This window comes from Halichoerus grypus, chromosome 5 (genome assembly GCF_964656455.1).
Source record: "Halichoerus grypus chromosome 5, mHalGry1.hap1.1, whole genome shotgun sequence".
NCBI lineage: Eukaryota > Metazoa > Chordata > Mammalia > Carnivora > Phocidae > Halichoerus > Halichoerus grypus.
In genome coordinates, this window is record NC_135716.1 from 8,173,247 (window position 1) to 8,179,246 (window position 6,000).

Consider the following 6,000-nt stretch of genomic DNA (forward strand, 5'->3'; position numbering starts at 1 on the left):
CAGTGTCCCTTCCATTGCTCCTTGGAAACAGCAAGTTCTGTTTTTAGCAAAAGATCTGTCAAAGGCATCATGTGTCTGGGCTGACAGCAGAGAGAACTTCTGTTGGCTTCCATCTGGGAACCAAGCAGTTACAGATGGGAAGACTTGCTGCAACCTTGAAGATTAAAATAAGAAGACTTTTGCTTGCAAGGTTAATGATTAAAAAGAAAGAGAGAAAGCCAGGGCTGCCAGGCAGTACCATACGTCATGGCCATTTAAGAGGTGGGCTGAGCTGGGTTAATGGGCTCTGCACCTGCTCCCACCTTACTGCCCCCCACTCCTTCCTCTCCATGTCCACAAGACACAGGGACTTCCATTTATAAATTGCCTCATCACATTATTAAAGCCACATATTTGGAGGAAAACACTACTTAGCTGCATGATAGCAAGCCATCCCTTTCCCCAGAAGACCTGGGTGGAATATAAACATTGTTTAGACATAATATAAAATTACAAAGTGTGTTTAATGGTTTAAACATTTCACAGCTGCAAAATCTGAGATGGAGCAAATTTAGATGATGGATACGGTGTCACTCCACTAGCGGGTGAGTGACATTTCAGCTTGTTTCAGCACAAAAAGCCCTGAACTTCTGATCAGACACTTGAACTTCCATGGTAGCTTGGACAACAGTTATCAGCATTATGACTGGCGAGCAAAGTATTCTCTCTGGATCTCAGTTTTTAAATCTATAAAGAGGGCATAATGTGACCAGCCTCCTTTAGCTGGCAGAGTTATTTAAATAATAAACAAATGCAGACTTCTGGTTTCCAGTTAGGTATGGGAGCAGCTTGGAAGTTGTCTCTCATGGTCACACAAAGAAAGATGAGCAAATTGAAAATCAGCTCTTAGATCCATCAGAGACCTGAGGTCATAGGGCAGACTGTCGGCCCCCAAGTTGAAAAGACGGCCAGGTGGCTACCTAGAGTTACAGCTTACTGGAGTAGAATGTCCACAGCAGAAACTTCACAGAACCCCATACTGGTATTAGGCGGGGTAGGAAACTTAATCTGTGATTGAGGAAGTTTTAGAGGCTCGGTGTGGACAAGTCTGAGCCGTAAAATCCCCAGGGCAGCCCTGGTCTTAGGGAAGGCTCTCCCACTTTTGGGAATTTTACCTCCAGGAGCCCTGTCAGGGTCTCATAGTGAATATTGGAGGAAAACCCCCTGAAGCTTCAGGCAGGGGAAAGGGATAAGTAACCATGTTGAAATACAACAGGGCATTTGTTCTTCTTAACAAGGCCTGCCTCAAGGGAAACTAGTGAAGCAGAGCCTGACCTGCTGGGGAGTTTGATAGACCCTAACTGATCTGGAGGAATGGAAGCACCAACTCCAGCACCCTCTAAACTTTCTGTGCCTCCTAAGAGGGGGAATCAAAATACAACAAAACTGAGAAACATGGTGAAGGTCACAGCCTAAGGACACAGGCTCACTAAAGGACTGGGACCCAATCTTAGATCTATAGATGCTTCCTTTTTTTTTTTTTTTTTTTTAAGATTTTATTTATTTATCTGAGAGAGAGAGGGCACGAGCGGGGGGTAGGGGCAGAGGGAGAAACAGGCTGCCCACTGAGCAGGGAGCCCAATGTGGGACTCAATCCCAGGACCCTGAGATCATGGCGTGAGCCTAAGGCAGACGCTTAACTAACTGAGCCACCCAGGCACCCCTAGAATGCTTTCCTACTCCTCACACCTCATCACCACATCAGGAGGGCTCTTGCAGAATATCAAGGGAAGGAGATCATGCATGTGGGGATAAATTGGGATTATGAAGTGCATATAGGGGCACCTAGGTGGCTCAGTTGGTTAAGAGGCTGCCTTCAGCTCAGGTCATGATCTCAGGCTCCTGGGATTGAGCCCCATTTCGGGCTCCCTGCTCAGCAGAGAGTCTGCTTCTCCCTCTCCTCTGTGCTCTCTCTCCCCCTCTCTCTCGCTCTTTCAAATAAATAAATAAATAAAATCTTTAAAAAAAAGTGCATATAAATAAAAATATCAAAGTTTTTCATTCAACATTGTATTAGGATTCTGCATAGAAAGAGAACCATGTATATATATGAGTGTGTAATAAACATGAGTTTATTTATATATTATAAATATATAAAAATATACATATATACATAAATTACAAGGATATATGAGGAATCGGCTCATAGCATTATGGAGGGTGAGAAGTCCAAAATCTATGGAACCTATGTCCCAGTTCAAGTCCAAAGGCCAGAGGCTGCTGTAGAACCAGAAAGAACTGATGTCCCAGTTCAAAGGCCATTAGAAAGAACTGATGTCCCAGTTCAAAGGCCATTAGAAGCTTTCCCTCTTGTTTGGGTCGGACTTTTGTTCTGTTCAGGACTTCAACTAATTGGATAAGACCAACCCACATTAGGGAGGACTCAGTCTACTGACTTAAATAAAAACACCCTCACAGAAACACTCAGAATTATGTTTGACCAAATGTCCCGGAACAGAATGTTGCCTGAATTAACCCAAAGGTCACAATGCACCTTGCACAAAGAATCTATTCCTTATTCTATTTTCTATCTCAAAATATGCTCAGCACGTTGAATATTGTAAATGACCCATAGGTGTGGAGTGAGCCCAATGATGGCAAAATATTCCAAATTATGCAAGCCCAGCAACATCACATACAACCTATTTGAGCAACACAAACTTCTCACCATTATTACTTTTGTATGGAAGATTAAAATCTCAAAATTAAATTTCCTCCCACTTAAAAGTTGAAGTGTAATGAAACTAAAAGGCCACAATTATTCCCTTCTCGATTTCGTATTTGCTTTTGTGTCTAAGCTGGATGGGGGTGATTATCGTGCCTGTCTCACAGGGGCAGTTCTGGGGAATAAACATCAGCTGACTTTGTGCAATGTTCAGCTCGGCGCCTCTTGAGAGCCTGCCTAGTGAATGGCTGCGACCATGATAGCTGTACCTTCAGGAAACAAGTGAGGCTTGTATCCAGGTGGTCTAGCAACAAGTAGGGATCTAGTTCAAGGATAGGACTCTGGATCCCAGGGAAGGAATTCCGGGTACCCAGTGGCGAGGGCTAGTTGGCATGATTTCCCATATAGGAACAGAGACCAAGATGGCATGACTTTGGTCCAGGTGATAGGACTAGGCTTGATGGCCACAAAGGGGTGTGTGTGTGTATGGAGTACTCAATTCTGTCTCTAGCATTGCGATTGGTGGGGGAATCAGGGTGGACCTGAAAATACAGGTGGGTAGGTGGTGAGCCTTGAGAAAAAGGAAGCCAGCTGGAACCAGGAGTCAGTCAAGTCCTGGAAGGATCTTACTCTTGTCTTCCCACTGAAGAATGAGCTGTTTGTTTCAGACAGCAAGGTGGCAAAGCTTAGCTGTGAATTTCGGGCTTCAGGGTGACTACATGGTTTAACCTTCCACAAACAACCCAAAGCAATGTCGCAGCTCAGTGTACACCCCCTTCAAGACCGAAGAATCTCTGCATCAGAGAGGGAGGGGCCCACAAGCCTCTTGTAAGTTGCAATTGTAAAAGCAAATACATCAGCAACAGAAGATGGTGCTCCAGGGAACACCTCAGTCCCTGAAGCTGGTTTGGCTGAGTTCTGCAAGCGTTCACATTTCCATAGGATCTGGGCTTTTCCTGGGCAAAGCGGGAATAGGGGCCAAGAAGGACTTTGGTGCCTCCAGACTTTCTTTGCCTTTTTAGATAATGCCTGCTCCTTCTCATCTCATGCTTATAACAGGCTCAACACCTGGGTGCCTTTCTCCTCACACCAAGTGTTGGTTAGTTCATTGGCTTCTTTGTTTACTTACTAATTTACTCCAGCACATATACCCCCTTCTCCGTGGAAACTTCCTTCTTTAAGCCGTCCAGTAGAAAATAACATCTCCCATTTTTGAGCCTGGAATGATATATTTACCCCTCATTTTAATACCCAATCACAGGGGTGCCTGGGTAGCTCAGTCGTTAAACGTCTGCCTTCAGCTCAGGTCATGATCCTGGGGTCCTGGGATCGAGCCCCGCATCGGGCTCCCTGCTCGGTGGGAAGCCTGCTTCTCCCTCCCCCACTCCTCCTGCTTGTGTTCCCTCTCTTGCTGTGTCTCTCTCCATCAAATAAATCTTTAAAAAAAAATACCCAATCACAGATCTGGACAGGGACATCTCAGGGAGGAAGTTCCACGCATATCCACCTGCCTCCCCCCCCAAGCCTGCACAAAGCCGTGTGTTAAATAAGCTGCTAAGACCACCCGTGGGGTCCTGTATCATCACCCTGGAAAAATGTGGGGGATTCGGTTTGTGCAACAGGTAGGCATGCTTGTGGACAGCCAGGCAATGAGGTGCATCCACCTGCAGGTGAGGCTCTGAGTCATTCTAGAATAAAGTAAGTCCTCAATACCTCCCTCCCCAGTTGTCTCACACTGTGTGTGAAGGGGAGAACCAGGAGGAGGCTAGCATGAGAATTATCCATTGTGTGTGTGCGCCTGACGTGGTGGGTACTCCACTGACATTTGCGTCATGGGTGAGTGGATGGGTCTCTACTCTTCAAATTCCCAGAGTGCGTACACTTCCCTGGATGTCCCAGGAGCCAATATTAAGTCGGCAAACCTGAGTTATCTTCCCAGGCAGATCCAAGCAACTTTTTCCCTTCTTTCCAGGGTCTCCTTCAAAGCACGCCCATCACAGTCCTTTTTGGAGGGAAGGAAGAACAAAGGGAAGAAAATAGAAGGCAAACAATACTAGAAGGCAACCCACAGAGTGAGACGAGCCTGTCCCTATGGGGGGCTTTCATGTATTGCATTCCTGTCTTGTTTCAAGCCCTCTGCTGACTTGCCAGCTATTGGTTGTGAACATGGGCAACCCTCCTCCCTTGTCATGCCTCCCTGGACTCCGTTACCCCATGTGAATAAATGCTCAGAACAACACCTACCTACTCTTGTGATCATTACCCTAGAGAAGGTTAATAAACTATTTAGAATTGTATTTGTTTCGTGAATGATAGGCACTCTGCTGCTGCTGATCTGATGGCAAAGGAATCTGAGACAGTCTGTGGCTCCCCTCTCCTCTTTCTCCCGCCGGCAACACACACTGTTTACGTGTCTCCTTCTCCTCTCCCTCCTGCCTTGAAATGTCGGTTAAGTGCTAAGTCCCTTGACACATTTGAAAAAATGTGCCTTTTCTTCCGTTCATCCTCACTTAGTCCAGGCCCTACCCCTTCTCCAAGTCTTCCCTGAAATGCTTCTACCACACTGTCACATTCGTGCACTCCTTTTTCCATGGGAGTGGTTTCGAAACTGTCTTCTAAGGAGCCTGGATGTTACAGGGACATCTCATGGGTCACAGTGTCCTGACTGAGTCTAATTGTGGTAGTGGAATTCCTGTAGGATCTCCTTGTGGGGGAATGGAGAAGGAAAGATATTTTTAAAAGATTTATGTAAACACCTTGACATTTTATTCATTCATTCATTCATTCTTTAAATAGTGAGATTTATTTAGTCAGCTATCATTTTCCACTTGCCATATTGGCTGAGACCGAAGTTCATGTTTCTGAGGAGGAAAACACGGATGACTGGGACTGGGTGAGGAGAATTCTCACTGTGCGCCCCTTTGCACCTTTTAAATTTGTGTGCCATCTGCAAATGTTATCTAGTCAAAAAAATTCATAAAATTGAAACTTAAAAGTGTAGGTGGGTTGGGGTATGGGGAGATAGACCCTTTTGCTCTGATGAGAAGGAACGCCAACAGGAACATATGCATGTTGGACAACTGTGATTTGGGAACCAGCTGGGGAGAGTGAGCAAGAGAGAATTTGGGGCATGCAGAACACCTTTCACATCACCTCAGAGCTATGGTGTTTCTCCTCTTCTGGGGGGAGGTCATGAGAATGAAGTTGGTTTAAGAGGAACCTAAGCTAAGCCACCTGGCATTGAAAACCGTGAGACTGAACGGGACCACCCATGGATAGTGAAGACCGGGTGCAGA

The 6,000-nt window shown here is 45.7% G+C and overlaps 1 protein-coding gene across 4 annotated transcripts in view; it reads left to right on the top strand.

The window, feature by feature from the left end:
* Positions 1–4,943, top strand: part of LOC144381814 (uncharacterized) — a 153,597-nt gene extending 148,654 nt beyond the window's left edge. For all 4 annotated transcript variants that reach the window (XR_013447669.1, XR_013447671.1, XR_013447670.1 and 1 more), the window contains one exon: positions 4,677–4,943. The gene's annotated coding sequence lies outside the window, so the exon portion shown is untranslated. The remainder of the gene's footprint in view (positions 1–4,676) is intronic.
* The last annotated feature ends 1,057 nt before the right edge of the window (positions 4,944–6,000 follow it).